At 40.2% G+C, this 19,536-nt stretch overlaps 2 protein-coding genes across 5 annotated transcripts in view; one reads left to right on the top strand and one right to left on the bottom strand.

Annotated features, from left to right (window-relative positions):
- Nucleotides 1–19,536, bottom strand: part of CUNH7orf50 (chromosome unknown C7orf50 homolog) — a 340,684-nt gene that overhangs the window by 142,833 nt on the left and 178,315 nt on the right. The gene's annotated exons all lie outside the window — the stretch shown is intronic.
- Nucleotides 1–19,536, top strand: part of GPR146 (G protein-coupled receptor 146) — a 90,807-nt gene that overhangs the window by 48,136 nt on the left and 23,135 nt on the right. Inside the window, exon 1 of one of the 2 annotated variants that reach the window (XM_069084837.1) lies at nucleotides 12,695–12,846. The exons of the other annotated variant lie outside the window; for it this stretch is intronic. The gene's annotated coding sequence lies outside the window, so the exon portion shown is untranslated. Of the gene's footprint in view, nucleotides 1–12,694; nucleotides 12,847–19,536 lie in introns of those variants that run through there. 2 annotated transcript variants of the gene reach the window in all.

The following is a 19,536-nucleotide window of genomic DNA, read 5'->3' as shown; positions in this document are numbered from 1 at the left end:
GTCCTATTTGCATGTCACTGGACAAACTCAGCAAATGTTAAAACTGAAACCTGAAGCAGGTGTCTGTCCAGGTCTGAATTCAACTGAGGAAAATCCTGCAGTTCTTCAGCTGTGCATTTTAAAAGTATGTGGTAGAAGAATAATTTAATAGAAAGTGTTAGAGAGAGGATACTCTGGAGGCCTAGAGGACAGAGCTTTGGCTCAGACTCATACTCATGCAAGTTTGCTATTTATTAACAGGGAAAATGGCACTCTTGAAAAATTGTAGCTTTTAGTGTATTATTTAGCCCAGTATAAACAAAATAACAGAAGAAAAGTCGTACTGACTACCGTAACCAGAGGACACTTCTTTATTTCTGCTCAAGTCTCTGCCCGTTCCTGTTCTTTCTGCTTGGGAACAAAACCAAAATACCGTAAACTTTTTCTTTCTTGTGCATCCCTAGTTACTACAACAATGGCTGGCACATAGTAGGAGCTTAATGCTTGCTGAAGCACAGCTAGGAAGTATAAATCCTGACTCCTCTTATTTTTATTTACTGTTTCCTCACTTGTAAATTAACGGAGCCAAAATGCCTTATGATTCGTTCTGGACCAGGGTTAGGTTTTCAACCCCCTCCCAGCCAGATGATTTCAGCAATTATTTTTAGATGGTTCCTTGCTTTCTGTAGGCAGGCACTTTTGTTACTCATACCATTGTGCTTTCTCTCATGGCATTTCCTAGGCAGGTTTTGGCTCTAGAGTGGGTTAGTATTAGAACATTTTTTTTCCCAAAATATTTTTATATAAGTATGACTGTAAAAGGAAGTCGGTTGCTCATGGAGGGAGTATTAGAGAGAAGACAATGGGAAGCCTGTGTGCTATGCTCAAGATATTTCAAGTATAAGGAGAGAGTCCCTAGTACATTGGATGGCTGTCCTGTGGAGAAGGTGCATATGGATGTGAAAGAGAATACTACAGGCTAGGAAGACATGAAGGAGTTGCAATCTGTGACAGTGGAGGGGTTGCACACACTGATGAAATCACAGATCTATCAAAGTATCCAAACAAGCAAACTAGAAAAGATGCTCCAGGAAAGAAAAAAAATTTGGAAATGACTGAAGGGGCCTATTGATTCTCTAATTTTATTTATTTCCCATCATTTTGGATCATCTTTCCATTTCCAGTTAGCTTCCCTTTCTGTTCTCCTTTTCTTGCCCAGGGACAGGAACTATCCTTTTTTGTACTTAACTGGAAGTGGGGGGAAAAAAACCCATCATAGCAAGACTCCAGATTCATACTTCAGGTCAAGGGAGGGCAGTAATGGACTATTTAGCTTTGTGACAACCTTGTTACTGGAAATGAATGTGAATCAAATAATTTAAAATAGAGACAGAAATTACTCCATTCAAACAGGGAAGTATGATCAACCACTTCGTCAGTTACTATCATGTCAGCATAATAATGTTTAGAAACACATGATAAGATGCTTTTGTGGCCAGAGAGAAGTAATTGGGAAAAAACCTATATAGCAAGTTTCTCTTTTAAAGGACTTTTAAAGGACTCACTGCAATGATAATATGATGATACCATAATATCATGATACCTTGATTCATGATGAAAAATGCTATCTTCTTCTAGAGAAATGATCTATACAATAACTGAATGAAGATTATACTTTTTTCACTTTCTTTGTTTCTTGTTTTTTATTGATTTTTTTTGCACCATGATTGATAGATATAATGAGTCACATAACTATTCTATGCAAAGAACTGATTCATGCTTCTGAGAATAAGGCATTCCCTAACTGATAAAAGGTCTAAGGATATCAACAGACAGTTATCAAGGAAAGAAATCTAAGCTATCCATAGTCATATGAAAAACATGTTCTAAATCACTAATAACTTGAGAAATGAAAAGTTCTGTGGTTCAACCTCACATCTGTCAGATGGCAAAGATGACCAAAAAGATAAAAAATGACAAATGGCAGAGTAGTTCCTGGAAAATATTACATATATTGTCACTTTTTATTTATAAAAATGAAAATAAAAAGATATATTGATGCACTCACTATTGGTGGGCCTGTTGATGCCTCTGGAAAGCAGGGTGGAGTTATACAGGTAAAGCTCACTAATTTTAATGGGGCTTCCCTGGGGACAACAGGCATGTCACTCTTATTTAATTCTTAAATCTTGGCTCTGTCCATGACTCACTATTGTAACCTTGGGAAAAATACTTAAACTTCTCAAGCCTCAGTTCTCTCATCTATAAATATGATGAATTTGGCTAATAGGTCATCTAACCTGAGTCTCAGTTTCTTTACCTGTAAAGGAGCAATGATAATATTTTTACATTCTATCTTGAAGGGTTTATATGAGTAAAAACCTTTATATACTCCAAAGTGCCATACAGATATGAGCTACTGTAATTACAAAAGGCAAGGCTGATGAAAAATGAAAGGAGAAGGCTGGATCTGATCTCTAACATCTTGCTTCAAAACTCTAAACTCTTGTTATTCTCTGGAAAGTTGGTGAGTTTCACTGAAATTGTCTTATTATAGTCTTGAATTTACCAGTGTACTGAAACTGGCCCAATCTGTATTAATTCTGGAGGTTGGTTTAAATTTGCAAAGTATGAATTCTGCAAAGAAATTTGGTTTTCTTATTGTAAAGTTATACAATAACTTGAGGTTTTACGAATGTGTTACCTAGTAACTCTTAGGGAGTTCTACTTTAATAAATGTTAGAATCATTTGTAATAGCCTATCAACTATGTATAAATGGAGTCTTCCAAGGTGAAATGAGTCATTTGTTTTCTAGAATAGTCTAAACACTGAGGCCCCCTCCCCCGCCCCCCAACCTAATGCCTATTATGTTAACTTGCTTATCAAATCCTTTTTCATGATGGATATAGTATAAAACTCCACAACTTTGCCCAGTCCGAAAGAGCACATACTCCAAAGAGGGGTGGAATGGGGCGAGGTGGAGGTTTTATATGAACCCTCTGACATCAGATGGCCTTGTTGATTTGAAAATTAGATGGAAGCACAGTATAAGTCCCTCATAACTCTAAGACCAACCTTTCCCAAGATATCCAATGAGGAAAACCTCCCATTAGTTTTACTCAGATGCCCATTCTATGTACCCTACTTTAGAATTTATTATTTATCAGGACACTGCAGTGAGATGTCTTCCTTTACTGCAGCCTAGCTAAAGTGACAAGTCCCTCTCTTTGCATGGTTCATAAATAATTCCTAAGGACACAAAAGAGAATGTCAGAGTTCCATGGCGTATGTTAAGAAAAGATAATCCACATATCAAATGTACAAACCAAGTCTGATAAAGCCATTTAGCAAAAGCATCAGAGAGTGCAACTGTTACACTTTGGGTTTATGTGGATTTCAACCCAAAATCATAACTTCTTCCTTAAACTATAACCACTGGAACTAGACCAAACTAAAAATATCCCTAAAGATGCCAAGTGTTTTGGTGAGAACTGATTTAACTCAAATTTCTTGGCTTGAACTTAGTCAGCTGGTCTTTCCTCTGTTCTACTCCCCATAGTCATTCTTACTAAATATAACAGCTGTCAGTCTTCCCATACACTTCCACTTTCCTATTGGGCCTGGACCTTGGTCTTTGGAGTCAAGGCCAGAGACTACATTTGGAACCAATGTCCCACTATCCTTCCATAAAGCAAACCCCAAGCTTAACCTCCCCTGGAGGGCAGCCTGGTATAGCTGGAAACAGTGATGGATTTAGAGTCAGAGGATTCAGTTTCAGTCCTGACTCATTTACTACCTGTATGACCTTAGGAAAATAACCACATCTCTCTAGGTCTCAGTTTCCTCATCTGCAAAATGATGAGACTGGAATAGATGACCTCTAAAGTCCCTTCCAACTCTAAGTCTGTGGTCCTGTGAACTGGACATCTGCCAGGCAGGCTGTGAGCTAATCTGTGCCTTGAGCAGAAGTGACTGCTAGGGGAATCAACAGAAACTGGGAAAGTTCTGCCTAGTGGCCTGGAAACAAGGAAATCTGCCCAATTTGATCTGGGAATTTTGGTCTTTTCTTTTACTGTACCCCTCTCCTTTCTAGTACCCTGACTTCCCCAAAATATAGTCTTCCCTCATACAGTGAAAGAATGAGCTGAGGACCTAAATATTGTGAATAGGCACTGGCATCCATTAGGTACAGATATTTATAAATTTAATTTAATTTTAAAAAATTATTCATAGATAAAACCAGAAAAACCGATTGTCTGGCACACTTATTTTCTGCGTTGAATAAGTCAGAGATTCTACATTTCCAATAATCAAAATATTTATTAGGAAGTCAATATTTTTCATCTCAATATTCCATTTTAATAGATCCTATTAAATTTAACCACGATAGATCAAGCTGAGTTGTCTTTTTTGTGTGTGAAGTATTCAAGGTCTATTACTTCTATTTACATCTTGGAAAAATCACATTCATGAACATTGTTAATCTGGGTACCAGATGAAGCCTTCAAAAGAAAAGGGTAAAAAAAACATAGGGAGATAGACTCTCTAAAGCTGGAGTTCTTAACCTTCTTTGTGCCAAAGACCCCTTCTGAGAATAATATTGTTGTTTTTTTAAGTTTGTAATTGAAGGAAATGATAAATTTCAGCTGGAGGTTAGTGAAAATAAAGATGTAATTTTATTTTTCTCAACAAGTTCATGGATCCTCAAGGAATCTCTGGATCCAGAATCCCTGTTTGAACTCAAGTCAGGTATACTGTTCCTCCCTTATTCATGAAATGCCAAGAGCATAGATACTTATTCTGTTACAGGTCAAAGCCCAAGCCCAGTAAGGACTTAAGTATCCACTGAACTAGGAATTTTTAGCTTTTTGATTTTCAGGCAGAATTTCCTTAGAGTAACTGCTATTTGAAATCACTTAGGCTTGAAGCAAGATCTAACCTTTCTAATTTAGCACACTGTAGTTAATGAATCAGAGCAGAGAACAGCAGTAGCCCAGAATAAGCCAGGTGATAGTAAAAAGGTTATAGGAGAAATTAAAATGCAATTCTAGGACTCAGCTCAGAAGCTGAAGACTTGGTAGGCCACACACGTTAAAAAATATTCTCTTCTCTTCAGTATTTCCCCAACCCCTTCCTCCTGCTCTTCCCATAATTCCTCCTGACATATTTGTGATTTCATTGATGTGGGCACTTCTTCCACCAATGCAGCCCATCCATGCCTTCTCCTCCTGCAAAATTCTTGTCTCTATCTTTCCACAAATCTCTAATTCTTTTAATATGTTGTGGCTACAGAAGGAAGTCTGAATTTAACCCAAACCAGTAACAGTGGACCCAGATTAGCACTTTGCCCAGCACAAAGTAAATGCTATGTAATATTAACTGTTGTTGTCATTGTTGTTAATCTTTGTAGAGGGGTTATGGGCCAATCCATAAACATTTATTAAAGGCCCACAGTGGACAGAGTGCTGAACATAAGAGTTAAGACCTGGGTTTGAATGCTACTTTTGACACTTACTAGCTGTATGTCCATGGGCAAATCACTAAACCATCTCTGGGCTGCAGTTTACTCATCTGTAAAATAGAGAGTTTTTTTTTTTTTAATGGAGATAATAACATCTACTTCAAGGGGTTGTTTGTTAGGTCTGAATGAGAGAACACATTTAAATGGCTTTGCAAAACTTGAAGCAAAAGCATACAAAACTTGATAGAATATAAATGTCAACAGAATCTTCACCTAAACCTGGCACAGTGCTTGACACAAAGTAGACATATGTAAGAAATGGTTGCCGATTAAGCAAAAAGACCTAAGTTTTTCTACCAACAGGATAACCAAGAGGTAACAATCCCTGAAACACGCTTAACTTTACTGAAAGTTGTGAATTTTCTCTTGCTCCTACTTCATGGACACACAGGCTAGCAATGTGGTACCCAGCAGACTTATTACTGCCCGTATGCTAAGTCTATCCAAGTATTACTATTTACTAAGTATGTATTACATAAACCCAGAAAACTATGCCAAGCAATAAGCAGGATACAAAAATAGCTGGAAAAAACAATCCCGGTCTTGAGAGTTACTATACTCTTTTTGAGAAAGCAAGACCTACATGCTTGAGCCAACTTATATTTACTCTGCATATATTCTTTATTTACTAATACATCCACTACCCCTCCTGCCCCACAGAATATAGGTGCCTTGTGGGCAGAGGCCATTTTGCTTTTAAGCTAGATTGCATGGTATGGATTGTAAATGTTATAGAACTTTGGGAGATGGCTGTGAATGAAAGGTAGGATTTTGGGCAAGGAAGGGCCGTGTGACGGACACAGGCATGGAGGCAAATAATCACCATACCCACATATTCTGTTTTACACAGAAATCTCAGCCTTAGGCACAACATTCATGTTGGCAATTCACTCCCTCCTCTTCCTAGTTAACTCAGCTGGGTTTCCTGGAACAGAACAGAATGGTTACCATCCTACTGAGTATTACATACTTCCTTATAAGTCAACTGGAAAGCACTGGTGATCTAAACAGAATTTAGGGAACTGGCCACACATAAATATAGCCATTTATGTAAAAAAAAAGTATTCGTTTCCATATAACTACATATACAAATAACTTAAACATTATTCCTATTAATCAAACTCTGTGACCACAGGATAAAAGGGAGTCTGCAGCTTATAAAACATCTCTTGCCAAAAAAGATGCAAGACCGAAGTAGGCATTTTCAGCTAAGAAGCACTAACAGTGGACCAAACTATTTTGGCTTCACATCCCTCCCTCTTCCAGGTACCTCCCCCCCCCCCCAATAGAGATCAAATGTAAATAAGCCTCTCTGTGGGCGATGTGTGGGAGATAAAGCTACTCAAGTTTCCAGCCATTAGGCCTGAGTCCACTGGGTGGGGGACATGGTGGCATCTTATCAGCTGCTACTGCAGAAAAACCAGAAAGCCAGATAAATGAACACTCTTAATACACTAACAGCCAAGGAAGATGTGGTACAGAGTTTCTTTGAATTTCTTGGGAGGGAAGGAAGGAGGAGAAGCTCTTCTATTTTTGTTTTGTTTTTTCTCATCTACAAACTGCTTTTTCCATTTAAATGGCTGGTCATGTAATGGTGATAGCAGCTGTGCTTTGTGAGAGGGTGCTGAGGCCCTCAGAACTCCCCTTCAATTATCAGGAGCCCTAACAGTGGGACTGAAGGCTTGGGGTGGGGAATGAGAACCAGAAGCTGTCTTATTTATCAGATGAACACTGAGGCAGTTTGTAATAAAGAGCTAGCTAACATTTATGTAGCACTTACCATATGCCAGGCACTGTGCCCAGTGCTTTACAGATACTGCCTCATCTGATTGTCACAAGCCCAGAAAGTAGGTGCTATTGTTAGCACCCCCATTTTACAGATGAGGCGAACAGATTTAAAGTGACTTGTCCAGGGTCACACAGCTCGCAAGTGTCTGAGGTCAGATATGAACTCAGGAATATGAGTCTTCCTGACTCCAGACTCTGTTACTAGCTTTTATCCTTACCTTTACCTTCTTAGGCACTGGAAGCTAGAATGAACTTGCAAAAAGATGTACAAATCAGATTGATTTTCATGCCTTTAGTTAAGTCAGGGAATCAATTCTACTTCTCTCTTCCCACTCCTCATTTGACTACAGTTAGTAAGTACAGCTAAACACAGTCAGTCAGCAAGGTACAATCCTACATATTTTTGGAGCATTATTTACATTTCAGAGCTATAAAAACCCTTATCTTCCCCTGACTGAAGGTAAGTTTTCTTTGAAAACCCAGCTTAATATACACACAGATGGGTTTTGCCGTTTTCCCTCTATTGTTTACTCACCTCCCCAAGGGAAAGGCCTTTCATGCTGATTAAGCCATAATAAGGGGGTCTAATGCTAATTCTCTTGTTTCCTTTGGAAGATAATAGATACAAGGCTTGGTTCGGAGACAACTCCAGTTCCCTCAAATCAGAAAGGGTAGCTAGGCAAACTGCCATTGTTTTGTATCTGGAGTGCAGGTATATTAAGTAGGGCACTCAGAAGGTAAAGGTCCCTGCTCCTATTCTGATACTTTTCAGAGCCTCTTAGCATTCACAATCCAAAACAATCAAGTGAGGTAGTGATAGGAGTATCTGAGGTGCTGCCCTCGGGTAACCCAGGCTGGTTTATAAATTAGAGTGAGAGCCTGCAGCAATAAGACAAGTTTGGTGACACTCTCTCTCATCCAATTTAGTCAGGAAGAGTAGTCTTGGGGAGATATCTGGAGTAAGGTGGTAGTTGAGCTCCTCGGGAATAAAGAGGGCTTGATAATACATACAAACACCTGATAAATATCTTCTAATGTACGCCATCACAAGGAGGTCCACTCCCACCATTCATGCTGCCCTGGATGCTCATTTTAATACATCTGTGATAACATATCCCTTTCTTGCCTCTTTCCAGGTTCATAGGATCACAGACTTTGAATTAGAAAGGACGCTATATCATTCTAACCTCATTTCAACTACACATTTTAAACACCTGTGTGAGGCAGTGTGATTTGTCTTGTAGTATGTTATTAATAAATGTTCGAAGGGTGGCTAGGTGGTGCAGTGAATAAAGCACTGGCCTTGGAGTCAGGAGGACCTGAGTTCAAATCTGACCTCAGACACTTAACACAAAAACTAGCTGTGTGACCTTGGGCAAGTCACTTAACCCCAACTGCCCTCCAAAAAAAAAAAAAAGGAAAAAATAAATGTTCGCTATCTCCATTACTTGATCCACAACATAAATCCGTCAAAACTGTACACTTTGAACTACAATGTTGTTCCTTTAGTCATGTCTGACTCTTTATGACTCCATGGACCATAGCACACCAGGCCCTTTCATCCTCCACCATCTCTCTCTCAAAAGTCTAAGTTTTTCATGTTCGCTGTTTCCATGACACTATCTGTCCATCTCATCCTCTGCCATCCCCTTCTTCTTTTGCCTTCAATCTTTCCCAACGTCAGGGGAGTCCCAATGAGTCCCACCTTCTCATCATGTGACCAAAGTGTATAAACTTCATCTTTGGTATTTGACTTTCCAGTGAATAGTGTGAGTATATTTCTTTAAGTATTGACTGATATGGTCTCCCTGCTGTCCAAAGGATTCTCAAAAGTCTTCTCCACCACCACAACTTGAAAGAGTCCATTCTGCAGAGTTCAGCTTTCCTTACAGTCCAACTCTCACAGTCGTACATGGCTATTGGAAAAACCACAGCTTTGACCATTGTTGACAAGGTGATGTCTTTGCTTTAGATTTGCCATAGCTTTCCTTCCAAGGAACAAGCATCATGTAATTTCATGATTTTCAAAATAATAATAAATAATAAATTTATCAGAATAATAAATCTGACACTGCTTCCATTTCTTCTCCCTCTATTTGCAGGAAGTGATGGGGTCAGTTGCTAAGATTTTACTTTTTTTGGTGTTAAGCTTTTACAAGTTCCTCAAGAGGCTTCTTCATTTCTCTTCACTTTTCTCCATCAGAGTGGTATCATCTGCATATCTGAGATTGTCGATATTTCTCCTGGCAACCTTAATTCTGGCTTTTGATTCATCCAGCCTAGAATTTTGCATGATGTACTCTGCGTACAAGTTAAATAAATAAGGTGGCGACACACAGCCCTGTCATACTCTTTTTCCAATATTAAGCCAATCAGGTGTTTCCTGTTCAGCTCCAGCTGTGATTCTTGACCTGCATATACATTCCTCAGGAGACGAGTAAGATGATCTGGAACTCCCCTCTCTTTAAGGAGTTGCCACGTTTTGCACTACAATATTTAATAGCACTGATAATTCATGTCATCAAATATTTACTGAGTATCTTAAAAGTTCCCAGGTACAGGAAGAGATGCAAGAGGAATATTAGTAGAAAATTATATATATATTCTTTGGAGAAGGGAAAGCAGGGCAATTGGGGTTAACTGACTTGCCCAGGGTCACACAGCTAGTAAGTGTTGAGTGTCTGAGGCCGGATTTGAACTCAGGTCCTCCTGACTCCAGGGCCGGTGCTCTATTCACTATACCACCTAGCTGCCCCTAAATACTGGTGGAAAATTAAATAAAAATATAAACACAAATTCCCTTTCAGAGTCAAAACACACACACACAAAAGATAAAGGGGAGAAGATGCTTCAAAATGGATAGTGATTCTTGTTATTATCATTTACATGTAGTGAAGGGTTTTTTTTTAGTGCATTTAATATAGGATTCAGTTTATAGAAAAGTGATTCACATATACCTTGCCAGGGACACATGTATCTGATATTATAAACAGTATATGGAGGCTTCATGAGTCTGGAGTGGAGTCTGATTATAATGCCTTAACAATGATACTACCATGCACTAGCCCAGGTAAACCTTATACAGGCTGTAGTTTATGTCAGCCTCTAGCGCTTATGACTGCAAGGGTCCAATAAGCCAATGAATCTGAACACTTGTTACACACTAAAACAAGGAAGCTTGCACACCACTATTACCCTTCCTACTACGACCTTGGGTGTACTACCCAGGACAGCAGGACACCGTTGTGGTGCATATGTGCTCATGACCATTCCTGTGGAACAGTCTGGATACAACCGCCAGTCCCATGGAACAGAATGGATGCAGAGATGAGGGAGTTCACACTCAAACGTATCAAGAGGTACACATTTCACTTTTAAATGAGGGTGAATGGTCTCTTTTTGGCAGTCCCTAGTCCTGGTCCCAAGTTAACAACAACAAACGCTTATTAGCCACCTACCTAACAAGTCCCATATCTAGGTACTGAGAATACAAATGGGGGGAAGGGAAGGCAGCGGTGGAAATAGAGCCATAGCCTTCATGCTTAGAGGCAATATGTGTAAAAACTCTTTTACATCTGCTAATGCAGCACTCTGTAAAGTGCCTAGCACAGAGCAGGCGTTTAATGTGTTTTTACTGACTGACTAAAGGTGCTTTAGAAGTTTCAATAACATATAACTTGCTCCCAAGGAGAACATGATTCTTCTGAGAAGCTCTGTTCATGGCTCCACACTCCATTGCAGTATCTGTATTTTCAGTCTCATACATGGCATCCTGTCTGTGTTGCAGAAGGAGAGTGGACATGGTTGTGTGGTGAAGAGGCAAGAACACTGATCTAAGAGCCAGGATGTGGAAATTCTCACTCCAGATTTGCTACTAACCAGACATGTCACTTAACTGAATTTAACTTAACTGAATCTCTGTTTCTTCAACTGTAAAATGGGAGGAGGATATTTGCAGTGGATGATTCTGAGTCTAAATGTATAATCCTATGATTTCTAAGGTTTTTTTCTTACCTTAAAATCCAACTGTCCTAGGATTGAAAAACAAAAAACCCAAGACGGTTAAAAAAACATTTAGCATATTTACATTACTTTTAGGATTGTAGGATTATCATACATTTTAGGCTAGAAGGTACCTAAGAGGTCCAAACCCCTCTCCCTCCCCATTTTATAGATAAGGAAACTGAAACCCACTAGGGTCACTCTGCTACTAAGACGCAAAATCAGGTTTCAAACCCAGGTCATTTGACTTCATATCTGATGTTCTTTCCACCTCTAAATTTCCCCCCGCCCCCCAAATATTTGATTACTCCCAGGTACTCATTTTAAATAAGCCAAGAAAGATACTTAGTAAAAATATGCTATTAATAAGTGTTATCTTTGATCACATTATTTAACTCCCAAACGAGTTTGCATTCTGTATAATTCTACATCATGACACAGAAGTGTTTTTAGTTCTTGAACTAGAATGTGGTAAGAGGTCCTGGAGAGGAGGGAAGCCTATTCTTTTAACCTTTTTCAAACATCTCATTATCACAATAGTAACACAATTAGAAACCGGTTTTCACTTTGCAGAATCAGCTTGCAAAGGCCATCTTTAAACAAAAGAAAGCCAGGGATGGCTCCAAAAATAGCAAGTAAATCGTGGTGTGGGGGAAGAAAGGGGGTGGATAGGGAAGGCAGAAATTCAGAGGCTAGGGAAAAAAAAAACTGTAATATGGAAACAGAGGCATTCATCACTCAATCATCCTGATCTAAAACCAAGGCTAATTAAAATGTGATCTGAATCACCAAAATAAGAAGAATCAGCTAAGCTTGGGGGTGGGAAAAGCAACAGAACAAACTGGTGACTTGAAATGTCTTACTAATGTTGGTGGGGACTGAAGAGCATTGAGAAGCAGACATTTTATCATTCAAGGGCTGTCCATGGCCTTTTGAGACATTTCAGATGCCTGTGTGATAAACCACTCCGTACTCTAATATGGGTGCATTCATTTTCCTCACTTCCAGCTACCATCCTGTTTGCATACATGTAGTCATTTTGTCTTACTTAACTTTTACAGGCTTTTTTAGCCTCTCTTAATACAATAACACCATTCATTTAACTCACAGAAACAAATGGGTGCTTTAAAAAATACAGCTTTAGCAAAAATGTCCATAACTGGCCACACCGGCAAGCAGCCTCAGGGCAATGATCAGGCCCCAAGATTAATGCCCCTTTAAACTCTGCCCCTGTCTTAATCACTTAGAGATATCACGACTGAGGGCTTGTTTTTGTAATACATTCAGCCAATGAAAGCAGACAGCTAAGGCTTAGAGGATTAAGGGTATGAGTGTAAGGGAGGGGAAAGGGGGGAGTCACGTGTGTACACAGACAGAGTTCAGCCTGGCTCACAAACCTTAGGGCACAAGGCTCGGCATACTTTTGGGGAAGCTGTGATAACCTCTGTGGAGAAGCAAAGACATTGCAGACTGGTTGGACTTAAATGGAGAGGTGACCGGAAGGCAAAATGTGTCCGCCTGCTATCAAGTAAAACCCCAGGGTGGCATTTATTGGGTGAGTGTTCCCCCTTCAAGAAAAATACAAGCCACATTGATACTGCAGCTTATACTTTTGCTCTGTAAAATTCAATTGCAAATGTCTCACACCCAATGGGTTGAACGGGACAGTAACTCATTCTTTCAAATCTTTCCCCTTACACACACACATACACACACGTGCGCGCGCGTATAAGTGTATACAGGTAGGTACACATAGCCACCTATATACAGGCTTGCTATAATGGGCTGTCATTAAGTTTGCTGAAGGGAGATTTGTATGGTAGCTTTGAATTGAAGGTTATTAACCTCCTAGTGCCACAGTTGTTAATCTTAACAGCTCCTGTTTCTTTAGGAATTAGTACGGTTATCACGAAAGGCTTCTTCTTACACGTCAAAGGCTATCTTGTGGGTGGTTTGTGGCTGGTGTCTCCATCCTTTTATTATTATTTTTTTCAACCATGAAATCTTAGGGTATATCTTTGGGTGGATGATGTCAAATTTATTGGCTTCCTGAAGCAAAAAGGATTGATTCTGAAGAGAAAAACTCATTTCTTTCGAGGACAGATGGTACTCCATAGTATACCAACACCATATCATACCTGTAACAGGTATTACCATTTAGTGTTTGTTACTATTAGAGAAAATGTTAATTCTGTCATTTTTCATTAACTAATTCCAGTCTAGTTTACAGAATAGTTGTTTCTGGTAATTAATTAGCAACAGGGCAATTCATTCTGAACCTGAAGCAGATCATTAATGGAGATGTACTTATGAGAGAACTTCTGTCTCCCTAGAAATACTCAAATGGGTCTTAAGTGAGAGGTCCTAAAATCTACGTAATAGTTGTACAGACTGACAAAAAGCTCTGTTATCTTATATGTAGGAATCTCTGTAAATATACCTTGTGTGGAAAAACTCAAAACAAAAACGAACAAAAACCAGGGGAATCAAGTGAATGGTTTAGCAATCCTTATAGTATGTGTAAGCCACAGATCTGAGGCCATCTTTTCTAGGACTGGCATAATTCCTGATTTCAGCTAGAGCCACAGCTAGGAATTCTTCAGCCTAGGACAAATTAATATGGGAGGTGGGGTGAGAGTGAACATAGGTGGACACAAAACAGTTTTCAGTGGGTGCAGCTATGCTGGGGAAGGGAGCAGCCTATCCTGCCTCAGCCCATAACCCTGCTCTTTCATCCTTTCCAAAGGCCCACCTTCTCCCTCAATTCCCACAGGGGAATGATCTGCCAGTCTTGCAAGGAGCAAGGATGGTGGTTTCTAGACCTCTTGCAGGGGAGAAGTAAATTTCCCTTCTGTAGTGCCCAGGACACAACTGGCATCCCATCCTAGTAACAGCTCTGAGCTCCGAAAACAGTAGCTCCGATGTCCAAATGGACGTTTTTTTGGGAATAAAAATTTTACATTTGTCTTTTAGCACAAAAAGTTTCATGGTATGCTAAAGAAAAGGTCTTAGGAAGAATGTAAAATTTAAAGTTAAAGTGAATGCTAGTTCATAAGCACTTCTGAAGGCTAATGGGAGAAGATGGTAAATTCCATCCCTTATTTATGACAGTAAAACCTATGTGTTTTTAGGCTAGGATGAAAAAAAAATGATTGGACCTTGTTTCATAATTCATGTGTGAGATACGTTATCGGTAGGCTATATACATGTACTGTGGTAGCAGCAATCTGTATGTATAACTGACAGGGGCTGGGGGGTAGGGTGGGGTGTTCTGTGCTAGTTTCTAGTGTGTATATATCCACATGTGTAAAACTATTCCCAAGAGGAAAAGCTAAGCAGTTCTGGAAGCGGCATTTACTCTCTCAGGCCACACGAGTACCATGTGGTACACTCAAGCAGTAATTGACTAAACGGTCATTTAATTACACTGTCAGACCACTAAACAGTACCCTTGTGACCTAAGAGAGTTAATGTAGCTTCCCCAAATGCCTGACTTACCTCAAGGGAGTAATTAACCCACTGAAAGAATCTGGTCCACTCGGCACATATCAGAACAACAAAAAATTTCTTAACCACTGTTTAATATGATTCTTCCCTGTTTGCTGACTCCCAGAATTCCTTGATATTTAAGCCAGGGTTTTCACTCAGCCCATTTCCTTGTCCTATTTGATCCCCCGACAAAGTCATTAGACTGCATTTGTGAAAGCTTGATCACAAGCACAGGATTATATGACTTCACTTTGGGAACAAGCCAAACAAGAAGGCAGCCCAGGAGAGAAAAAGGTAGAATTTTAACTGGTAGGAGGAATCAGTTTCTTTCATCAGAACCGCCAAAATCTGGGACTGATGAAGGCAAAGTTCAGTCCCAGAGGAGTGAATCGGCCTGTGTTGAGGAGTGTGCATGCAAAAACAAAACCAAAACTTCAATAACAGAGAAGGGAATACAGTGAAATAAGTCGTGTCATTCACTTTGTACGTGCACCCCATTACTCCCTTCCCACCCACACATTCCAAAGTGAGAGTGTCCAAGTGTTTTCCATTTTTTAAATTAACCTAGTGAAACCTATAGAAACAACTGTTTCTATTGGACCAAATGTGAAAAGTAAAAATAACCTTGCTGGTTCCCCTTCCCAAAGAGCCACCAACTCAGTAATACCTTTTATCTTCGAGATTAGACCATCATCATAACCAGCCAAAGAAGGCAGACTCATGATGCCATAACAGCTGCTACTGAGACTTCTGTCTGTTCTCAGCAGGACCCTGTGAATTTCCTAGGATGTCAGTCTGAGCTGGACTAAGACCTCAAAACTCCCAAGAGGAGTCCTCAGAAGTCAAAGAACAAAGAACCAAGGGAAAAATAAGTATTCGGTAAACAACATCCTTAGCTGCAAAGGAGCATTCTTTGTTCAACTGGTCTAAAGCAACCAGCTGACAAACTGGTCCAGGGAACTCCACAATTTTGTTTACTCAAGGGTTATTTTTGTTTATTTCCACGGAGGAGGTACAAGCAGGAGCAGTGTGGTTCAGGAGAAATAGCAGGAGACTAAACTCATTAGTCTATGACTCTTCTACAGTGAGCATAACTGAGGACAGGCTTCCTCTCACTGAGCCTCAGTTTCCTCACCTGTAAAATAAAGAAACTGGATATGATAAACTCAGAGGCCTTTTCCAGTTCAATCTATAAGCCTATGAACCAGGTGAGAACAGTTTCAATCTCATTATTTCATATTTTAGAAATGGAAAAAGCAGAATGCCATCAAACCAAAACAATTTAGATACTTAATGAGTCATATGTCATTACACTGAAGGCACTGTATATAAGATGGAAATCAGCACAAGTAAGCATTCTATATTAGGAAGCTGCATGAATGCAACAACTTATGAGCCTTTCCAAAGAATCTGTGTTAGTGATGTGTGTTAATTGAGACTAAAGCCTCCACCCATCATTACAAAAGTAAACAAACATTTAATGCTAACTTTTGAAAGTATTCTTGCTTATTCCAAGACATTTGTTTGAAATTATTTTGGAGCTGAAGTCTATTAGATTATGTTAATTCCATAAAAAGGGCTGAAAAACTTAACTGGAAAAGTTTTTTATTTATAATAGCTCCTCTTCTTGCCCAACACAGTACCAGGCACACAGAGAGACTTTAATAAATGTTTGGTGACTGAGTGTGTCAGTTAACACACATCTATTAAGCACTTGCAGTATGCTAGCCCTAGGTATACAAAGGCAGACTCTGTTCAATTCAGGCCAACCACATTTATTAAGCATCTAGCAAAGTACTACACATTGCAGCTTTATCTTTCTCTCTCACTGTGTGGAAAGCTTAAGCAATCCTAAGATTTATTAAACTGCAAGATGGATCTGTGGACAACCAGCTTACTGCAACTAATCACAAGTGAAGAAAAACACATTCGAATCTGGGGTCAACAGGTTTTTACATTTAAAACCAATCCAAACCATTGATTGGAGGCAAAAACAAGCAGAGGAATGGCTTTGGCTCTTGGTCTGTTGTTTGCCCACTCCTGAATGAGATGATTCCAACCACTCCCCTAGTGTCTAGTTAGGCAGCTAGGTGGTGTCCTGGGTAGACTGCTGGACTTGGAATCAGCTAGACTTGAGTTTAAATCCTGTCTCAGACACTGACGAGACAGCTATGTGACCCTTAGCAAGTCTATTGACAAAGGCAAAAGAAAAATCTTAAGACCTTTGATTTGATTTAGTTACCTTTATGGCAAGAAAGCACAAAGCAGTATAATTTTCTTACCTAAAAAATCATGTTATTGATTTTTATTTACCTTATAGGTATCCAGATCCCCTTTTCTCTCTCTCTCTCTCTCTCTCTCTCTCTCCCTCCCTCCCTCCCTCCCCTATATATACATATATTTTAGGATGCTACTCATGGTAGTCTTACGACAATCAATGGACCTTAACTGGGGCCTTTCTCATTCTTTAAATCATCTGACTGATTCTCTATCATGCCTCCCAAGACGGAGATTCCTGAACCTTCTCTTCGGGATGTCAAGTCTACCCCCCACCCTCCTCTAACAGATGAGCTTTCCTCTGACTTTACTGAGAAAACTGAAGCCATAAGCTCCTTCGCCTTCCCTCCTCCATAGTTGAGGAGGACAACTGCCTTTAGATGCACTATGGACCTTCCAGGAGTCAGACAACCTGGGGCCACATCTCAGTTCTGCCAGTTATCACTTGTAAGACCTTGGGCAAATAATTTAGTTTCTTTGAATCTCAGTTTCTCATCTGTAAAACAAGAAGGTTGGACTAGATTCTTCTAAGGTCCCTTTTATTCCTGAATTTCTGCTCCTATGATCATCAAGAGAATGAGGTGCGCAGTTCTCTTCCTTGCCAAAGCTAAACTTTTTTTTTTTTTGCCTTTTTGGAGGGGGAAGGCAGGGCAATTGGAGTTAAGTGACTTGCCCAAGGTCACACAGATAGTGTTAAGTGTCTGAGATTCAATTTGAACTCAGGTCCTCCTGACTCCAGGGCCGGTGTTCTGCACCACCTAGCTGCCCCGAAAGCTAAACCTTTCAAGTATGCCTCAGATCCCATTCACTCCATGACAGTGTTCCAGTCATCACTACCTTTCTTCAGTCTCTCTCTCTTTGCTTTCCGCTCTTCTTACAAACATGCTTAGGTCTCAGCAGCCTTAAAAACAACATCAAAAAACACTTCTCTTTTGCCTTGCTATCTCCTCAATCTGTTTGCCCCTCTCTTCTCCTACTGAGAATGAATACAAGGTCTGCTCTGCCTCAACATCCTTGATATCCACTCACTACTCAGCCCCTGTAATCCGCTTTGCCAGATAATAAAATTGCTCTTAAACGGTTACCAATAACCTGTTCGTTTTAGCCAAACCTCTAAGACTTTTCTCACTCCTTGAGCTCTCTGCAGCATCTGACACTGATAACCATACCCTCCTTGGGATTTTCTCCTTTCACAGCTTCCAAGACTCCGGTGTTTCCGGCATCTCCTTCTGCCTATGGTTGTTTCTTCTTCTTCCTTCACTGTTTAGAATTCCTCCTCTAACCTCTATGTGAGGATGTGAGGACATGTTCAGATCTCTGTCCCTCCACCCTTCTTCTGTGTTCCCTAAAAAGACTCTCCTTTATGGATCTCATCATTTGAAACTTGATGCTCAAAATCTTAGCCAACTTTGACTTTCTCATCTCCTTTATCTCCTATATAAAAAAAAAAGTTGTAGGCAGGTAGATGGTACAGTGAATAAAGTGCTGGACCTGGAGTCAGGAAAAATGGAATTCAAATTCAGCCTCAGGTACTTATTAGCTGTGTGACCTTAGACGAGTTACTTAACTTTCTTTGCTATCTTTAAGCTATCTTTGGGGAACTGGGTGTTCAGGGAGAACTAGCACCTCTGGTATGAGGGCCTGCTGAGTCCCTTTCAAGGCAGCTCATCCACCTTGGTGCCCCTCTACACCCAAATCTTATCTGTGGCTTTAAGAAGCTGGAGCACATAGAGAGGCCACATCCCAGTAAACAGCCTCAGCAGGTGACTGAAAGGATCGCAGAGGCCTCACACCTGTGGTTGAGCCTATCCCCAGTGTATGTGAAGACTGGACCTGGTAGAATGGCTGGATGACAACAGTTTGTTCCAACAGCCATGACTAGGGCTGAAGCAGACCCTATGGAGAGCTTAGAGCTTGGTCAGACACCAAAGATCCCAGGATCATGCACTGCATCCCAAGCCATCACCATCCGTCTTGACTTTTATCCTGCCACTGGACTCTGATGACTCAGGAAGAGAAAGTGAGGCTGACAATTTGGTGCAACTCAGTCTCGCTTCAATTCCATGCATGTGCAAGACATCACCCATGATTTCACTGGCCCTCTTCGGAAACAAAGGACAAACTACAACCACCGAACGTCTGTTTGCCTCATTATCTTCTAATGTAAAGTGGTGATAATAATAGCGCCTGTCTGGCAGAGTTGCCGTGAGCAGCGAATGACACAATATTTGTAAAGTGCTTAGTGCAGGGCCAAGCAAGCTCTAGAGATGTCAGGTGCTGTCATTATGGGTTCTACCCTGGCACATGATCTCATGTCTCTGTGTAGTCTCTCACCACTCTAACTCCAGCCCTCACTACCTCTTATCTGGACTGTTAGAGCAGTTTCCTAATTGGTCTCTCTGTCTTCAGTCTCTTCCCTCTCCAAACCATCCTTCACATAGCTACCAAAGATGCACCGGTCTGACCTCCTTAATGGCCT

This window comes from Petaurus breviceps, unplaced genomic scaffold (assembly GCF_028583685.1).
Source record: "Petaurus breviceps papuanus isolate PSGF00001 unplaced genomic scaffold, PetGlider_PUasm1.0 175, whole genome shotgun sequence".
Lineage (NCBI taxonomy): Eukaryota > Metazoa > Chordata > Mammalia > Diprotodontia > Petauridae > Petaurus > Petaurus breviceps.
This window is presented reverse-complemented; position numbering and strand designations above follow the sequence as displayed.